We start from the raw sequence: 19139 nt of genomic DNA on the forward strand, positions 1-19139 counted from the left end.
ACAATTAGATCACGGATGAGTTAAAGGTTTAAAATATACATGGACAATTTATGCGGCAGAGAAGCGGCGTGATGGAGCATGTTGTGACAAAAGCTAGATAACGTTGCTGTACATTAATTATAAGCTCTCGTCAATATCAACAACCAGCTATTATCCCCTCCCCCCCGAAAACAAACGAAGTTTGAAACAAAGCTCGAGGTTGAAAAAAAATATACAAAATGCCTCGTTTCTTTTGATATCGTAACACTTTCCGCGATATATAGTAATAATATACGGTAATATGGTTCTCGGTGAGTGGATATCAGAATTTTTTTCGGTTTCAAAAACGTGACATCTCCACCGCACGCTGTAAGCGTACCATTTATATCTTCATATATAAAGGTACCAATGTCGTTCATGATAACCGGATTTATCAACATGGACAGTTTTTTTTTTTATTAAGCTGAATTCAATCTTTTTAAAGGAAATAGTTCTTGCTAATGAGAAATTGGATTGTATTACAATTTCCGAAATTGAAGTGGTTTACGCGCGAACTGACTTTCGGTGCAGCGGATCTCTGTATTCAAACGCTCCTATATAAAAATTGTATTGGATTCAAATTTCAATCAATATCTTTCGAACAAAAACAGGATGATACATGTCCACTTTTGGATACGAATCATCTGCTTGAACTGAATATCTCTTTGAAGGTGTTAAAGATGTCTATGAACACTCGATGGCAAATGTCGTATCCACGCGCGATTATCTAATACCCTCATATATGCGTGTGCATTACTGAACAAGGGGGAAGCTTTCAGTCTACGGCCTCTGCCAAAAGCTCATTTGGTTTGAAGTCTGAGTTCATTCGATGGCCTACAAGGATTAAGCTATGCAGGGATAGTCTGCGGGTTGTTGCCGCCTTGGCTTTCAATTTGATGTAGATTAAGTTTCTTTATAACAAGAGTTTTGATGAAAAGGTAATTCCAGGGCCATACTGCTTCCAGTCTCCCTCAGAATAATCTCGTATTCAGTGCCTTTTTTGAATTACGAAATGAAAAAAATTCGGGGGTCCTTCCCCACACATTAATTTGGTAAAGAAGCCAGCTTACTTCCAGTTGTTCAAAATTTCCTGGTTCCTTCAAAAAAAAAATAATTGGAATATTTTATGTCCCAGAACTTATGAATGTGTTAAAGAACCTTTGTCCAGCAAGTTTTCGATAGCTGGAGGGAAATTTTACACAGGCGACTAGCGCTTTGAAGAAGAACAGAGATCCTTACACTCGCGCTACCACGCGGTCCGATCAACTTGTTTTGTTACGCAATAGGCTTGTGCGGGCAATTTGACTAGAATTCGTGACGGTTACGTAGACCCTCGGAGGTGTTTCGAGCTTGAATACAGTTTCGCGAAAATTCTCCCAGCCCCACACGCGATAAAATGAAGGAATGAGAGGAGAAGGAGTCTTTTATTGCATAACATTTTATCTCTGTTTATGCATGCCTACCGGGGTTTCGATTGGGTTGTTTCATTTTTTTTTTTTTTTTTTTTTTTTTGCAAACTCACGCATTTTGATAAGGGACAAGCCTTGAACGACGTTCATTTAGAAAAGGACTAAAAAGCAAACAAGCAAAACAAACAAAACGAATGAAAAATACAAACATGACCACATAACCCGCTGAACTTGACTGGAGATGTCACGCAACCACCAATAGCGGGACGGAGGAAAACTTTGAGATTCTCATTCATCCTCTATTGATTAAGTATACACCGTTTTCTTTAGGTTACGTCCATTTGAGTCTCCTCTTCTTTATTTTAATGATGTAGCGCAGTGCAATCGATTCAATGTATTTCTAGTTATGGCAGAAGGAAAGCAGCCTCCCGAACAAAGGGAGAAGAACTGGAGGTGAAAATTGACGTTTCCAGCTACAGGTAAGAAAAGGCAAACAAGGAAAGACTGCTTTCACGGTAATTATATACTGTTTGTTGATTAAGTTTAACCGTAATTCTGGTTTGTACAATTTTTGGATCACTTCGACTTTGAAGGTTGTAGGAATCAACTAAATACGCCAGGATTTAGAACGCTAGTTGTAATCGCACATAGTTGTGATCACTAACAAAAGTTGAAAAATATCTTCCACGGTAATTTCAGCGACAGAGGAAAGTCAAGTTTACGTCAAGTGACGCTGGAAACTGGATGTAGAACAATGACCTTGTAAGAGGTGTAACAAAGATTTTTGAAAGGGAAGGCCCAATGAAGTTTTTTTTCTACATTGACATCAAAAAATTTGCGTATGTTCTATCATAAGTTTTTGCAAACAGCAAAGGATTGTTTCTTGTGTCTCGGCCGTATCGGCCTGTTTTGGTCTTCTAATATATTTCACGCCCCTTTAAGACAATTATGTCAACACCAGGCCCACGCTGTAAATCACCAGCCAACAAAACATGTGGAACCGCTGACTTTCACAACAGGCCAAAATGGCACTTCGCGGTGGAAAGTGATACTTTCCCCAATTCAGATTTCTGCAGTTAGCCTCTTTCGAGTATGTTCTCAATAGGGACAATTACAGTGTTACGAGAAAAAACCAAGTGATTAAAAAGAAAAAGACAAAAACAAAAAAACTTTTTTTCCAGCCCAATTTTCTGAACGATGGTTAAACCACGAACTCTTGTCACTCTTAGACTCTCAGTACGGTGTTCTTTTATTTCGTTATCAGAACATTCACAAGTTTTTTACCTTTTTCGGTCCTGGCTTTGCTTTGCTTTATGCAATAACTTATGGGGTTTGATATTCTAACATGAAATTTTGGAAAACGTAACCCAGGTGTATAAGGGTCATGGAAAGTCTCTCGACCTAAATATAAACTGATCAGACAAAATGCACAGATAAACTCTCGTGAAGGGCGATTGTAAACAAAGTTGAGTTAAGATAGGATCTTCCGGTGAATCTTTCTATATTTTGGAAAACGTAAGACAGGTTTAAAAGGAGTTTGGAAAGCCTCTCGACCTAAATGTAAATTGATAAACTTGTGGTAATAGCCAAGCTACAGCCCAGACTACAGCAGCTTGCACACAAACAAAATGTACCAGATATTAAACTTTTCTGGTTGTTTTTTCTCATAGCTCTAAGCTCCTTTAACTTAAGGCGTTTTGATCGTTTTTTTCGTTTTGATATATAAAGTTGGCATCATCCGTCAAGGGTCGTATCACTCATTACTAAATCATTAACACTAAAACGTTGTGTTTTCAGAAATAGCGAAAGTAAGTCTGGAGAAAGGTAACAAAGAATACAGACAAGGAGAAGCTAATAACGCGATAAAACTCCTACACGGAAGGACTTCAAGTGAACTGCAAAGATAAACGGCTGAACGCCAAGCTTTACAGCAACAGGGCAACAGCTCATTTCCGTTTGGGTAACAACGTTATATGTAAAACATATAAATCTGCCGTGCAGCGTTACAAGATAACGAAATACACAATCTGCATCAAGAAAAGGAAAAATTGAGAAAATGCAGAAAAGTAGCGTAAAAACATAAATCGCCCTATGGTGGATGAAAATTAAGCAAAGGGATGATCCTCGTTGCATTTTAAGCAATTGTAATTTTTTAAGGCGTCTTTGTTACAATTCAATATGATGACCACTTTTTTAAACCTGATTTCCTGAATCTCATAGCAAACTACGTGGAATGTCTCGATGATGCAACAATTGCCGTTCAATTGGAACCCACTTTAATCAAGGCTATTAAGAACGGTGGGTTTTTCAGACATAATCCATCAACATTCTATTCTTTGATTTCGTCAAAAGAAGATTGTGTGGTGTGTGGCAGGTAACTGCAACCCAAGTGTCAATTGTATGGGTGTGTCGATGTCTGTGATGTGGGTAAAAAGGATAAGAAAATGTCAATAAGCTCTCAAATACCGCCGCCTGTTTAGTTCACGTTGTAGAGCGCCGGAGGTCGAGGGTTCAAGCCCTAGACCGGACCATCTCCCTGAGTCTTAAAATATCTTAGGACAATGTGCTGCCGCCTAGGCTGTGACATCTGCAAATGGTTTGATATTCTAGTCCCGGATAAGAACAGAAAACCGTAAGCCTTGTTTCTTGCATCTTCTCTGTAACTCAAGGAGGCACATGAAAAATTCCCTTTCACAAGTTGTAAACCACTCAATGCAGTTTACCCGAAAACTTCCCCGAAAAGTGCTGAAAAGCGCATAATAGCACATTAAAATGAAGAATGCGCGAGATACATTTATCGTTATCATCATCAATTGAAGCTTAATTGGTAGCTGCTTTCCATTAGCTCCTTATTGTTTATTTTCAGTTCTTTCACGAGTTCAAATTTCCTTCATTATCACAATTTTTGTTCCCGGCCAAATAGGAAATTAAGTCCATTTTATCAGTACGTTTATACTTTAACAGTGATGAGTTACTTCGTACCACCAATTATTCTCTCCTTTTCAGGAGCCAGAGCTTGTGCCGAACTTTGCTTGTATAAAGAAGCAAGGAGCTGGTTGCATATGGGATTGGCCGTATCCTTTAACGAATGTTTCAAACGTGATACGAGATGCAATGCGAGTAATATTTCAAGGGAAATCAATACTTTCCGGAGAGATTCTTAAACACATAATGGAAACAATGTTCTCTTATACTGCACTGAGCAGTTTAAAGAAGCTAAAATATTCTTAAAGAGTTCTTTCAACTGTTCCACGAAACTTTACTCAAAGAAGAGGCCATATCAATTAATTCCCAGAGTTGGGCTGAATACCCCTCATTTTTGCCCTCAGACGAGCATCACCATGACGACCGAACCTAAACCAATAAATGCGCTTCAGAGCAAGTTAAAACTCTCCACTAACTTAAAATCAAATCTCTGAAAAAGACCAACGTTCGAATTATCATTCCAGTTTTAAGGTTATGTCTAATACTCTTACTGTTTTTGTAAAATACACATTTCCACTGCATCTTCGCAAATCTGCTCATGATTTATCGACCCTTGACACCTTTTAAGATTGAAAATGACAACAAACGTCTGCTTCAATTACTAAGGAAAACTAATGCCGAACTAAAAGTCATAACAAACAGTTCTGCCAATTTCGGTCACACTTATCAAGGTCTAGGACAGTTCAAAACAGCCATCCAGCACCATCAACGTCATCTAGAAATTGCCAAAGAAGTGGGAGACAAGGCCGGAGAGGGAAGAAGTTACTGCAATCTCGGCAACGCTTATCAAGGTCTAGGACAGTTCAAAACAGCCATCCAGTACCATCAACGTCATCTAAAATTGCTAAAGAAGTAGGAGACAAGGCCGGAGAGGAAGAAGTTACTGCAGTCTCGGCAACGCTTATCAAGGTCTAGGACAGTTCAAAACAGCCATCCAGTACCATCAACGTGATCTAGAAATTGCTGAAGAAGTGGGAGACAAGGCCGGCGAGGGAGGAGGTTATGGCAATCTCGGCAACGCTTATCAAGGTCTAGGACAGTTCAAAACAGCCATCCAGTACCATCAACGTCATCTAGAAATTGCTAAAGAAGTGGGAGACAAGGCCGGAGAGGGAATCAGTTACTGCAATCTCGGCAACGCCTATAAAGGTCTAGGACAGTTCAAAACAGCCATCCAGTACCATCAACGTCATCTAGAAATTGCTAAAGAAGTGGGAGACAAGGCCGGAGAGGGAGGAGGTTATGGCAATCTCGGCAACGCTTATCATTGTCTAGGACAGTTCAAAACAGCCATCCAGTACCATCAACGTCATCTACAAATTGCTAAAGAAGTGGGAGACAAGGCCGGAGAGGGAAGAAGTTATGGCAATCTCGGCAACGCCTATAAAGGTCTAGGACAGTTCAAAACAGCCATCCAGTACCATCAACGTCATCTACAAATTGCTAAAGAAGTGGGAGACATGGCCGGAGAGGGAGGAAGTTATGGCAATCTCGGCAACGCTTATAAAGGTCTAGGACAGTTCAAAACAGCCATCCAGTACCATCAACGTCATCTAGAAATTGCTAAAGAAGTGGGAGACAAGGCCGGAGAGGGAGGAGGTTATGGCAATCTCGGCAACGCTTATCATTGTCTAGGACAGTTCAAAACAGCCATCCAGTACCATCTACGTCATCTAGAAATTGCTAAAGAAGTGGGAGACAAGGCCAGAGAGGGAGGAGGTTATGGCAATCTCGGCAACGCTTACAAAGGTCTAGGGACAGTTCAAAACAGCCATCCACTACCATCGACGTCATCTAGAAATTGTTAAAGAAGTGGGAGACAAGGCCGGAGAGGGAGGAGGTTATGGCAATCTCGGCAACGCTTATCAAGGTCTAGGACAGTTCAAAACAGCCATCCAGTACCATCAACGTCATCTAGAAATTGCTGAAGAAGTGGGAGACAAGGCCGGAGAGGGAAGAAGTTACTGCAATCTCGGCAACGCTTATCAAGGTCTAGGACAGTTCAAAACAGCCATCCAGTACCATCAACGTCATCTAAAAATTGCTAAAGAAGTAGGAGACAAGGCCGGAGAGGGAAGAAGTTACTGCAGTCTCGGCAACGCTTATCAAGGTCTAGGACAGTTCAAAACAGCCATCCAGTACCATCAACGTGATCTAGAAATTGCTAAAGAAGTGGGAGACAAGGCCGGCGAGGGAGGAGGTTATGGCAATCTCGGCAACGCTTATCAAGGTCTAGGACAGTTCAAAACAGCCATCCAGTACCATCAACGTCATCTAGAAATTGCTAAAGAAGTGGGAGACAAGGCCGGAGAGGGAATCAGTTACTGCAATCTCGGCAACGCCTATAAAGGTCTAGGACAGTTCAAAACAGCCATCCAGTACCATCAACGTCATCTAGAAATTGCTAAAGAAGTGGGAGACAAGGCCGGAGAGGGAGGAGGTTATGGCAATCTCGGCAACGCTTATCATTGTCTAGGACAGTTCAAAACAGCCATCCAGTACCATCAACGTCATCTACAAATTGCTAAAGAAGTTGGAGACAAGGCCGGAGAGGGAAGAAGTTATGGCAATCTCGGCAACGCCTATAAAGGTCTAGGACAGTTCAAAACAGCCATCCAGTACCATCAACGTCATCTAGAAATTGCTAAAGAAGTGGGAGACATGGCCGGAGAGGGAGGAAGTTATGGCAATCTCGGCAACGCTTATAAAGGTCTAGGACAGTTCAAAACAGCCATCCAGTACCATCAACGTCATCTAGAAATTGCTAAAGAAGTGGGAGACAAGGCCGGAGAGGGAAGAAGTTACTGCCATCTCGGCAACGCTTATCAAAGCCTAGGACAGTTCAAAACAGCCATCCAGTACCATCAACGTCATCTAGAAATTGCTAAAGAAGTGGGAGACAAGGCCGGAGAGGGAAGAAGTTATGGCAATCTCGGCAACGCTTATCAAGGTCTAGGACAGTTCAAAACAGCCATCCAGTACCATCAACGCCATCTAGAAATTGCTAAAGAAGTGGGAGACAAGGCCGGAGAGGGAGGAGGTTATGGCAATCTCGGCAACGCATATGACAGTCTAAGACAGTTCAAAAGAGCCATCCAGTACCATCAACGTCATCTAGAAATTGCTAAAGAAGTGGGAGACAAGGCCGGAGAGGGAAGAAGTTACGGCAATCTCGGCAACGCTTATAAAGGTCTACGACAGTTCAAAAGAGCCATCCAGTACCATCAACGTCATCTAGAAATTGCTAAAGAAGTGGGAGACAAGGCCGGAGAGGGAAAAAGCTATTGCTCTCTCGGCAGTACTCTTTGGGGTCAAAGAGAGTTGAAAACAGCTTTTGAGTGTTTTCAACGTCACCTGGAAATATCCAAAGAAGTGGGAGATAAGACTGGAGAGGCGTGCTCACTTTGTTCCCTTGGAATCAGTTTTGAGTGCCAAGGACATCTTATGATGGCCTTTGACTGTTATTACTCGAGTGTAGAATTGTATGATGATATCAGGGCCAGTCTTCAACTCAACGATCAGTGGAAGATTTGTTATCGTAATCAGCACCAAGAAGCATACAAAGGTTTGTGGCGTATAAATCTCAAGCGAGGTCAAGTTGTGAAGGCTCTTCTTGCCACAGAGAAAGGACGTGCTCAAGCTCTGAGAGATCTCATGGTCACAAAATATCAACCTGGAGATTCTTTAACGCCAAGCGCATCCTGCATTTCTCTGAGGTGGGTTCCATTGAGCACAGTTTTCATAGCTATTAATGGACCATGCGTTTACTTCTGGGTTTGCCTCGGCGAAAATAATATCCAGATGAGAGAAGTACACGTGAACAAATACAAGTATGAGAAAGAATTGAAAGTTTTCATGCAGGTACTGAACAAAACTGCTCTTAAGGAGATCAGTAAAAGAAATACTGTAACCATCGAAAATCCTCCGCTTGACTCGCCGACAGAAGAGGAAGTGGCCAATGATGTGATCCGAGTTGATGTGAGGCACTTCCAATCCAGCGCTTTAAAGAAGCTGCATGACATCATCGTTACTCCTATTGCTGACCTGATCGAAGGCAACGACGAGATCACGTTCGTTCCTGAGGGGCCATTTTGCCTTGTACCTTATGCAGCGTTGCAGGACTCCAACTCATCATATCTAAGTGACTCTTTCAGAATTCGTGTGCTTCCCTCTCTGACGACTTTGCAACTAATTCATGATTGTCCAGCTGACTTTCACATGAAGACTGGTGCATTGCTTGTCGGCGACCCATGTTTCAAACATATCATCTATGAGGAAAGACTTTTGGTGCAACTTCCAGGAGCAAGGAAAGAAGTGGAGATGATCGGACGTATGCTCAATGTCTCCCATCTCACTGGAGAAATGGCAACAAAAGATGAAGTGTTAAAACGAATATCATCAGTGGCCTTAGTTCACATAGCAGCCCACGGTAAAATGGAAACTGGAGAAGTTATCCTGGCACCAAACACCACAAGAGATAACCCTCAGCCGCAAGAGAAAGACTATCTACTGACAACGAAAGATGTCATGGAAACTGGGTTGCGAGCACGTCTGGTTGTACTTAGCTGCTGTCACACTGCTCGTGGGGAGGTCATGGCCGAGGGTGTGGTCGGCATGGCGCGTGCACTTTTGAGTGCCGGTGCCAGATCTGTTGTGGTAACCTTGTGGGCGATTGGCGACGAGGGAACCGTGGAGTTCATGAGTTTCTTCTACCATGCACTTGCCAAAGGCAAGAAGGCAAGTGAAGCTCTCAATCAGGCCATGAAGTGTATGAGAGAAATGGAAAGTTCAAGGAGGTGATTTACTGGGCACCATTTGTACTCATTGGTGACGACGTCAGCCTGGATTTCAAGGAGATTTAGAGGCTGCAGCAAGTAATAATTCTGTTGATACATTCTATTCAATACAAAGTTACATTAATCATAATCTTTGCTCCTATGTGAGCAGTGATACTTTCGTGTTATTTTCCTTTCATTTGGGTTACGAATTCAGTTTTCTCTCCGCAAACTGATATGTAGTACAATCAAGTGGACGCATTTACGATGATAACATTCTTTTTTGGAAACATGATAGGAGTAAAAAGGAAATTTCTTTTAAACCATCCTGTTGTGCAATGTATCGTTTCATGTGCTAAGAAATATTTCATGGCAACTCAACTATCCTCCCTAAACTTAGATTCTTTTATTTTTCAGTTAAGGAAGTGAGCATTGGAATCCCAGGGAGTTTTCGGATACCTACAAATACTGATATTTGGACCAGAAACCAGTAAGCTACCGATGAAAGCTTTGTCAAGAGTCTTCTTTTCAAAGCAGGAAGAACCAAAAGACGGCCAAAGTCAAGTTTAACAAGAGAACAGATTTCCATTGATTCAAAAGTTGCCTTTTTGCTTGTCTGAACTGCTTTTACGAGCTCAATCTTTGATATCCTTCTTAAATTACTGTTTGTTTTTTTGTTTTTTTTTTCATATGATGTCTTAAAATTATCATGACCAGCTGTGTGAGAAGTTATTTTTAATCTAAGTATTTTGTACTGAGAGGATTTGGGCGTTACATTTACGTCGAAGTTGAAACGTCTTGAAAACGTTTTCCAGAGTTTTTTCTCAATCTGTTTAGTCTCATGAGTTATGTAAAGCTATTACAGCCATGGGCGTGTGTAGAGAATTTCCATTGGAATTGGAGAATAATCAGTTGTCCGATTGCTCGATTATCTTAGTCTATGTCAGATGGAAATTGTGATGAACTTTTCGAGGATTTATACTCAGTCAATGGTACTTAAAGTTAGTTTCTGCCGATCAGAATTCGGTTTATCTGGACTTAAAATGACAGATTTTGGCCGTTATGACAAGGGTTTAGACTTGGTATTAGTTAATTTTCTGACATTTCTCTCTTAATTTTGAATGCGATAAATTGTGTAATTTTTTACAAGCAGAACGATGCATTTTAAGTATATTGTTTAAACTAATCGTCCAAAGGCAAAAAATGAAGTTTTACTTTCTAATTTTAGTTATGGCTTACAAAGAATCGGTGGAAGCTCAGAACGAGCTAGAAAGTTGGAGCCAAATGATTTTATCTAGTTTCTCCGATTAGATTGTTTACTTACTATTTAGGTACAATAAACTAACATTTAAATGTCAAACAATGAAACACGTCGCTTGGTATTTTGTTAGAATGGAAGAGGAAATCAGTAACAGAGGGAAGAAAATTTCTGCATCAACCTGCATAAGCCATTTCTTGCCGTTTGAATTAGTATTCGCTTAATAGGTTTTGCCCATTTCTTTGAATAGGTTTACTGAATGAGAGATAAACTTCGATATTTTCTGAATCTATAACTACTAATATCGACCATTGGCAACCGTTTCTCAGGATGTCACGCGACGCACTTCTTTAGTACGTTATGTGACGGATATGATGTTTTGTCACATCTTTTCTTTTGGAGTAGTGAGCGCACCTATGCCTTATTCGCTCAACTTTTGCCCATTTTCTTGGATAGAGTTATTAAATGAGATTTTCAGATTTTATATCCGCCAGTTTCATTAGCAGCCGTTCCTTAGGATGTCACTCGACGCTTTTTTTTTTAGCATGTAAAGCGACATTATGTTTAGTCATATATATTGTTGAAGAGGCAAGAAAAAAGGAATTACCTTTCACTTTGGGAGATGGTGCTTTATTCTGTTTATAGAAAGCGTCCTCATCATGGGAGGTACCCTAGGTTGGTGTGCTTCCCCGTGTGTAGAAAATATTTATGATTTTTTTTCCTCGATTGCAAACTTAACTAAAACAGTTGTTAAAAAAACCGAAACTTTCTTAAAAACTGAAGGCCGACCGATAAGAACTTTTTACGGCTAACAGTTAAAACTGTGGCCATTTTTCTGCTGCGGCTAACCCAGAATAACACTAAATAACACACTGTTGGAGGGAAAGATTTTTAAAGTTAATTTTTTCTACAACTTAGGGATCAAATTTGTCAATATTTACGCCTAACAGCTAGCTTTTCGACCGCCTTACGGCTAACGGTTAACCCCATGGAGACCCTCGACTGGGTGACATGCAAGATGTAAAATAAAAACGGTTTTAAAAGGTGGCATTTGCAAGTCGAATTTAGAGCGCTGGTTTTGAGGAGTAAGGAAAACCGGGAAAAACAAGCCGTGGAAAAATCCTGGAAGTAAGGATCAACCTGAGAGAGACGGTCATGGGGAGAGCGTTGTCGCTGCGCATTCCTGTTATGTTCCATCGCCAACGCGAGAGATTCACCGAAGTGAGGGCGAGCAAGGATAAATTTCCTTCCCCCTTTTAAGACCTTGAACCGGATCCAAAAAGTCAGTAAGCCCTGATATATTGACTTCCCCCCCAGATCTAAAAAACTGCGACAACGTAAATGTTTCAGTTGAACATCTCTACTGACGATAGCATATATTACAATCATTTTTTAAGCCATGGAAAGGGGGGAAGGGTGGGTCGAGGTTCCGTTTTCCCCCCCGGGTTGGGAGTGTAAACGGCTACGTGGTTAGAGGAAGGATTCTCAAGAATCTAAGAGCTACGATTTCAGAAGGTAAAGACAAGAATTTCCCAGAGTCATTGCTGGACTAAGACTTCTTTCGTCTTCTTAGATTTTCTCTTCGTACTTCATAACTGTACTCCATCTACCCACCTTAGAGCGGTTTTTTTTTATAATATACCACACAGGCGAATGGAGCTCTTCGCCTGGGCTCATTGGCTAATTTGGAATTCATAGTGGAATCTGTATTAAGTGGTCGGTTGTCAAATTCACGAATTTTTTCCTCTTATGCATTGTCACTTTCAACACTTTTCAGCGGTGGTCTCTATTAAGCGGTTGTGGTCATCCTTGACTGAGTCCCATCGGCCTGTTCGGGTTGTATGGAACGATCACTTAGGGAGGAATCACTCGAATAAAAAGACGAATTCTCTCTGAAGTAAAATTTATTCCACATTTGTCTCCCAAAATCAATGTTAGTATTTAGAGTTCAAATGTCCTTAACGAATTGCAGATTATCATTCTTCTATAGGACTGTTTGTATCTGACAAATATTACACAAGAGAATTACAGAAGAAAATTACCCAAGAAAAATCATCATCACAGGTCATTATTATCGTTATTATATTTCAAGCAAGAAATAAACTGTTATTTTCAAATATTCTGATTTCCAGCTGCTAGAGACATTGAAATAACTTCCTATAGCAACAAAGAACAAACTTAAAGATAACAAGGTAATAAGTTATCAAAATCCATTGATGGAGACAAGAAAGGTATCGGTAGCCTTGTGCTATTTGAACGGCAAAGTTCTAACAAGGATTAATCAGATGACGAGTCTCTGGATGAAGAAGTGGCCAGTTTTATTGTTGACAAGACTGTAGACAGCGGTGCCATGAAGAACAAACTACTAACAGAGAACTTTGAGAAATCTCCTGATGACCTTTAAGAGGACGACCATAAGTCCGAGGACGAGCGATTGCCTGAAATCGGCATCAGGCTGATGGCAAATGAGCTGGGGTGATTTTAATTCCAATAAACTGGAGTCTGGCTTCATTTCCAAATGTAACAACTTTCTTCGTCTCTCATTGAAAATATCTTGCCAACCAGATACTCGTGGGAAAAAGGATATGTTTACGAGCCGATTTACCTTAAAGGGGGTGGGGTGTTGCAGTCCTACAAGCTAAGAAGCCCACATCTGCCTGTGCTTATTCCTGCATTCTCGTACGTCAAGCAATCAGGAGTACCTTCAGTAGTCAATCACAGGTTACCTCCTCCCTTTTGTTCAAGATTCTCTTGATAGCATTCCAGTACCCATGGATGGAGAGAGGTATTGTGAGAGTAATAAAAGTGTCTCGGCGTTGAATTTCGACAAAACGGCAGTCAAACTTCGGGCATGCGCAAGGGATCAATTATTGCCGGCTGCACGCCAATTTCCCGCGCAAAACGTCAATTGAAAACGTAGGAAGCATTAACAAATCTCACAAAGTAAGCGAGAGCAATTTGGAACGTTCATAGAAATTTTTACAAGGAAACAAATAGAGGGAAAAGGAAACCTTGAGAATTTTTGAACGCAAAGCTCATTCAATTATGGGTATCCTGTTAATTTGCTATTCTGTTTTGAACCTTACCAGAAAAGTAATACGTTTTTAAAACACAGTGAGTTACTGGCTGGTGTGATCGTTTGTAACACGCGCGATCACGACACAACAAGCTAGAACTCGGACCCTTTAGGCCAGAGTCTAACGCGCTATCAATGGGGCATTTTTTGCCTTGTTTTTGTTTTTAGGAAGTTTACGGAATACCGAAGGGAAATGTAACTCCAGTAAGTATTGTTTAAGTGACATTGGCAACAGTGGAAATTTTTCCTCTCCAGTTTTTTTACGTATTATTTTTTATTTTGTCTTTGTTTTGCGTTTTTCTGTTGTTTTGGAAGCCCATAATTGATGCAAAAGGAGAGGGTGAAACTCTCTGCTTGAGAAAAAAAAGGGTCTACTCTTAGTTAGCCAGAGTGTTGGTTTTACATTGTACGGAAATGTTGCTGCTTTTAACTTTTGTTGTTGTTGTTTGTTCAACATTCTGTTGCATGTTGTTCTGATTCTTTGATCAGGCCGAGCAAGACCCTGTTAGTCGCAGCCAGCCCAGCAGGTATGTAAAATTTCACTGATCGTGTATATTGCTTGATTGATCAGTTTTTTTACCTTGAAACCCTGATATAGTTGTGCATTTTCATCAGGGGGTGAATTTTGTGTGAACCATGTGTACGACAAAATTTTTTTCAGATTTTATTCGTCGTGTCACAGGGGTGGGACAAAGAAAGAACTTATTTTCCCAAGAGGATTGTAACCCCAGACCTTTTTCATTCACCTTGACATGGGATGATCCTGAAACCTCTGCTCATTGTTTCCTAATAATCTGGAAAAACTAACTTTTAAACAGCGAATAATTTACAGGAAGTGGTGACGGTGATCATGCCAGGTGAGACTTCTTCAGGGATTTTTACAGGTGGACACTAAACGCTTGTATTTATAAGCCATGGTTAGCGACCACTATTTGGATCAAACACTATAAAGGCTTGGCCGTATTTACGAACAGGAACCGGCGAAGTTGTAGAAAAGTTTTCAAACAAGTCGAGTAATAGATTTTAAGCTGTGTCTCCCAGATCTTTTTCTCACCTTGCCTTGAAACTTTTTTTTACATAATAGCTGCCAACTATGGCTTATAAATATGGGCCTTTATTGTTATCAGTAAAACTCCCTGAAGAAGTCTACGATAGTTAAACGAAACACGTTGGAGAGTAAAACAAGTCTCAGAATAACCGTTCGCAGAGTGCTGCTCGCTGTTTGAACGTTAAAAAAAATAGTCTTGTCCGTGAAAGAAAAAAAATTACAGTAACGCACACACACAAGAAGAAAATAAAACATCTCTAACGATCGCAAAGATCCAAGCTGCGAACTTTTTTATCAAAAGCACAAACCAAATTTAGGGCCCAAAAAATTGATAAAAACTGCAAACCGCTACAATCGCAGGATCCGCCAATCCGTTAATATTTCGCTCTGAATACGAAATGCAAAATGCGGGAAAACACACTGTCTAAAACTCTAGCTCTCCCCATCCTTCTGCTGTAAACCTCAAAGAGCACTGAGCACTCGCTTGCCAAAATTACGCTTGCTCTGCAGGCTACCATTCCTAGAGTGACCTTTATAATGAAGGCTACTCAGCAATATTTTCACGAGGCTCTCTCTTTATCATGCTTGACTTGGGGTCCTTTCAAATTAACTCTGACTTGTAACTGAGACCATTCAAATGTTAGCTGATATGGTGCTGTATATCTTTGTGATGTACCACGTGATTTTAACTCTCAAGTTTTTCAGGTGACCGAGTGTTTCACCTATACTATTGAAACCGAACCCAAGTGAACCCTTATTTCCGTGACGTTGTTTTCATGGAGATGTTCTTGATATCCTCTTTTTGTTTAGAGTCAATATCAGGGCTGTAAAAGAGCATTGTGAAAATTCAAACTAAGCCAATCGAAAAACAGGGTAATTTAATATAATCAACTGAGTTGATATCGTAAATTGGCCACCGTAAAGAGTTTCAAAGCCGAAGTTTCGAGCGTTAGCCCTCCGTCAGAGCGAATGACAGCATTAGTTTATCCGATCCTACCGACGTGGCAAAGTTATTTCGATCGGATCCCAGCTATCCAGAGAGACTGTGCTTTCCGTCTCTAGATTTCTACCGGGAAAAAAAGGAAGAAAATTCCTGGCGCATTTTTCGCCGATGGGGAAGAATGGTAGAAGCTACGAAGCGTCCTGAGCAAAAGAATGCTTGGACTGAAGAAGTCACCGACTATACTCCGGATTTCAATAAAATTATCGGCAATTTTAGTCACCGATTACGACCAGTTCGAGAGCCTGGCGGGTCAGAGAGAGAAAACAAAGTTTTTGAAATCGACAATGAACTTTCCAAATGGTCGTTTGGGTCTGTGGCAGAGATGTTGTTTGACAAAAGGTTTGGATGTCTTGAAGAGGAAATCAACAAAGAGGCACAGACCTTCATTAAAGCCGTCGGAGATTTTCTGGCGAATGCGGCCGAGGTCGGTTTTTTGCCTTCTTGGTTTTACAAGATCTACGTGAACCAAAAATTTATAAAGTTTTTCGAAAATTTTGACACGATGTACGATTAAGCCGAACTATTTATCGGGAGAAGAGTCAAGGAACTTGAGGAGAAGTCATGCAAGCCATCGAAGGAAACAGAGCGTGACCGAGCTGGCTTCTTCAAGTTCCTCCTGGCCGGCGGAAAGCTGACGAAGGATGACCTGTTGGCCAACGTAAGCGATGTTCTGTTTGCCGGAGTTAACACAACTACCTGAAGGCCTGGTTACGTGAGACCCTCCGCCTATATACCGAGGGCCCGTTTAATTGCCTTCCGCCACGATTATTAGCATTCTTGACAGCTTTCTGAAGACAGAATACTTTCTTTCTGAAGACTTCTGATATGCGGCTATTGATTATTACACCTCGTATACCTGATTGCTCAAACACTTTGTTTACGATTGTTGAAAGGACCGACTCAAGGTTCTCCGTCTTCGTCTTGACATTGCTTTGAAATAGTATAGACTAGTAAGCTGAAACGAAAAATTAATCAGGGAAGTTTACGAAAAATCCAGCAAACAAGCTTTAAAAAGGCATTTATTTCGACTTCATACTTCAACGAACTTCACAAATCTTACTCGTTTATCTTGTAAGTAAACGATGGCAGATTAATTCCCGAAGCGCTTTCTGAGTTTCCCGATCCCTCTCCTACTGCTTTCACGCTTACAAAACAGGAAAAATCAAAAGGAGGAAGATACAGCTGTTTTGAAACGCCATTTGACGAAGGTAAATCTGCTTTTTGTTGGACACTTTACATATTAAAACAAAGGAAATTTGTTCCTTTTTTGATTCTGGCAATGCATTTTTAATTAGCGCCTGCGTAAAAGAGATATGGCCCGAGACCCTTCGCTCGGTCGTGTTTTGATCAAAAACGCCTTGTTAATTTCACCCAACCGCTCGGAGAAAAGGTAAAAATGACGAGGGAAAATCTTTACCTTCAAGTTAGAAAATTAGCGAAATAGAAAGCCACAATATTATAGTTCAATATTTTAGAGGTACATTGAGTGCTTTTTCCGTAGAGAATCCGCACGATGGTAAAACATTCGAAAATTACACTCGATTTGAATGGGGTGTTGAAGTGGGCGTGGTCACTACATTCATGTTAAGACTATTTGTACCCCATGAGTTTGATATGCTTCTGGCTGCCAATCACTTTACATTTTATTTTTCTTTAGAATTATTTAGTGGTTTTACTTGAAGGTCACATCTTCCCGTTAATAAATCTGTGTATTCTTAACACTAGTTCATTAGAGCTGCTTCCAAATTGGCCAAGCCTCTTGCCTTTGTCCGCTCTTCGACGTAAAGGGCGTCTTGAGGCTTTCCAGTGGAAGAGAGCAACCTACTGAACAACTTGCAGGGAAAGGTGCCGTGCTCTTCTAGAAGAGATATTCGAAACTGATCGTTTTGTTTCAGAAAGCCTCTCAAAGTGTCGAACTTCTCGATGCCTTGAAAAAGATAGAAGAACCCTCTTCAAAATGACCACTTGACACCTTTAACACCGATAGATCACAAAGGCAGTGAAACTCATTCAAGTTATTTCCAATATCCCTTCTTAATAGGAGAGCCTGCTTAACGTATTCTTCGGGCATGTCATATTTACCAAGCGATTGAAAACACAATCCTAAATCGTTGTAGTTGACTACTACTCCTTCTCTCTAACCGATTTCCATGTGAATTGTAAGGGCTTTCTCGTAATATTCTTGAGCCTTGTCATATTCACCACGCTTACAAGAAGTTTTACTAAGGTGTCTGTAATCCACGGCTTCTCCGCTTCTTTTATTGATACCCTTTCTAACTGCCATTGCCTTCTTTACATAGCCGTCAGCCTTGGCATACTTAATTGCCGAGTGAGAGAAACAAACCTGTAAGGTTTCCATAGCTTGTTGCTTCTCCATCCCTTTCACCAATTTTTATTCTGATAGCGAGTGCTTTCTCCTGATATTCTCGGGCCTTTTCATACTGACCGAGTAATTGCAACAAATTTTCTAGGTTTCCGTAGCTTGTTGCTTCTCTATCCCTGTCACCAATTTCTATTTTGATGGCAGTGCTTTCTCCTGATATTCTCGGCCCTTGTCATATTGACAGAGTGATTGGAATACAGTTCCTAGGTTTCCATAGCTTGTTGCTTCTCTATTTCTGTCGCCAGTTTCTACTGCAATAGCGAGTGCTTTCTCCTGATATTCTCGGGCCTTGTCACATCGATCAAGTGAATGGGACAAAGTTCCTAAGTTTCCGTAGCTTGATGCTTCTCCATTCCTGCTACCAATTTCTATTCTGATAGCGAGTGCTTTCTCCTGATATTCTCGGGCTTTGTCATATTGACCGAGTGATTAGAACACAGTTCCTAGGTTTCCGTAGCTTGCTGCTTCTCTATTTCTGGAAACAATTTCTTTTGTGATAGCGAGTGCTTTCTAATGATATTCTCGGGCCTTGTCATATTGTCCGAGTGATCGGAACAAAGTTCCAAGGTTTCCGTAGTTTGATGCTTCTCTATTCCTGTTACCAATTTCTATATTGATAGCGAGTGCTTTCTCCCGATACTCTCGGGCCTTGTTATATTGACTTTGCGATTGGAACATTATTCCGAGCTTTGCGTAACATAGTGCCTGACCATGTGTGTTTCCCATCGTTTTCATGATGTTTATGGCTGATTCGTAAAATTTCCAGGCCTCCATTAATCCATTAATTTACTTTGTACCTGAAGTACTTGTGCCAGGTCTAAATGTAGCCATCCTTTTTCAGCGGTGTTCATTAGAGTCTAGGTATAGGGGGAATTCCCTGAGGTAAATTTACTGTACTTGTCTAATCCTTTATATTAGCGTAAGCACATATTATTTTCTTGTAGATGGCTCGGAACGTAAAGTTTGCCAATGAACAATCGATAGCCCGCGTCTGACTGTGTAATAGAATCAAACATTCCTTGTATATCTCGATGGCTTGCAACACGGTGCCAGTCTTGGGAAGGAATTCGGCGACCACTATACCTATGGAGATAGCTGATATGGCTTCTGTTATTCTATCCATCTTGACCCTGTTTCTTCTCAGTTTGGAAAAAGGGAGAAATTAGTGAAAACTTAAACACGGA

General features: G+C 40.8%; 2 pseudogenes; both read left to right on the forward strand.

The window, feature by feature from the left end:
• Positions 1 to 19139, forward strand: part of LOC136282467 (replication factor C subunit 1-like) — a 51565-nt pseudogene that overhangs the window by 10818 nt on the left and 21608 nt on the right.
• Positions 281 to 16086, forward strand: LOC136282164 (tetratricopeptide repeat protein 28-like; annotated as a pseudogene).

Source organism: Pocillopora verrucosa, chromosome 7 (genome assembly GCF_036669915.1).
Source record: "Pocillopora verrucosa isolate sample1 chromosome 7, ASM3666991v2, whole genome shotgun sequence".
Taxonomy (NCBI): Eukaryota; Metazoa; Cnidaria; class Anthozoa; order Scleractinia; family Pocilloporidae; genus Pocillopora; species Pocillopora verrucosa.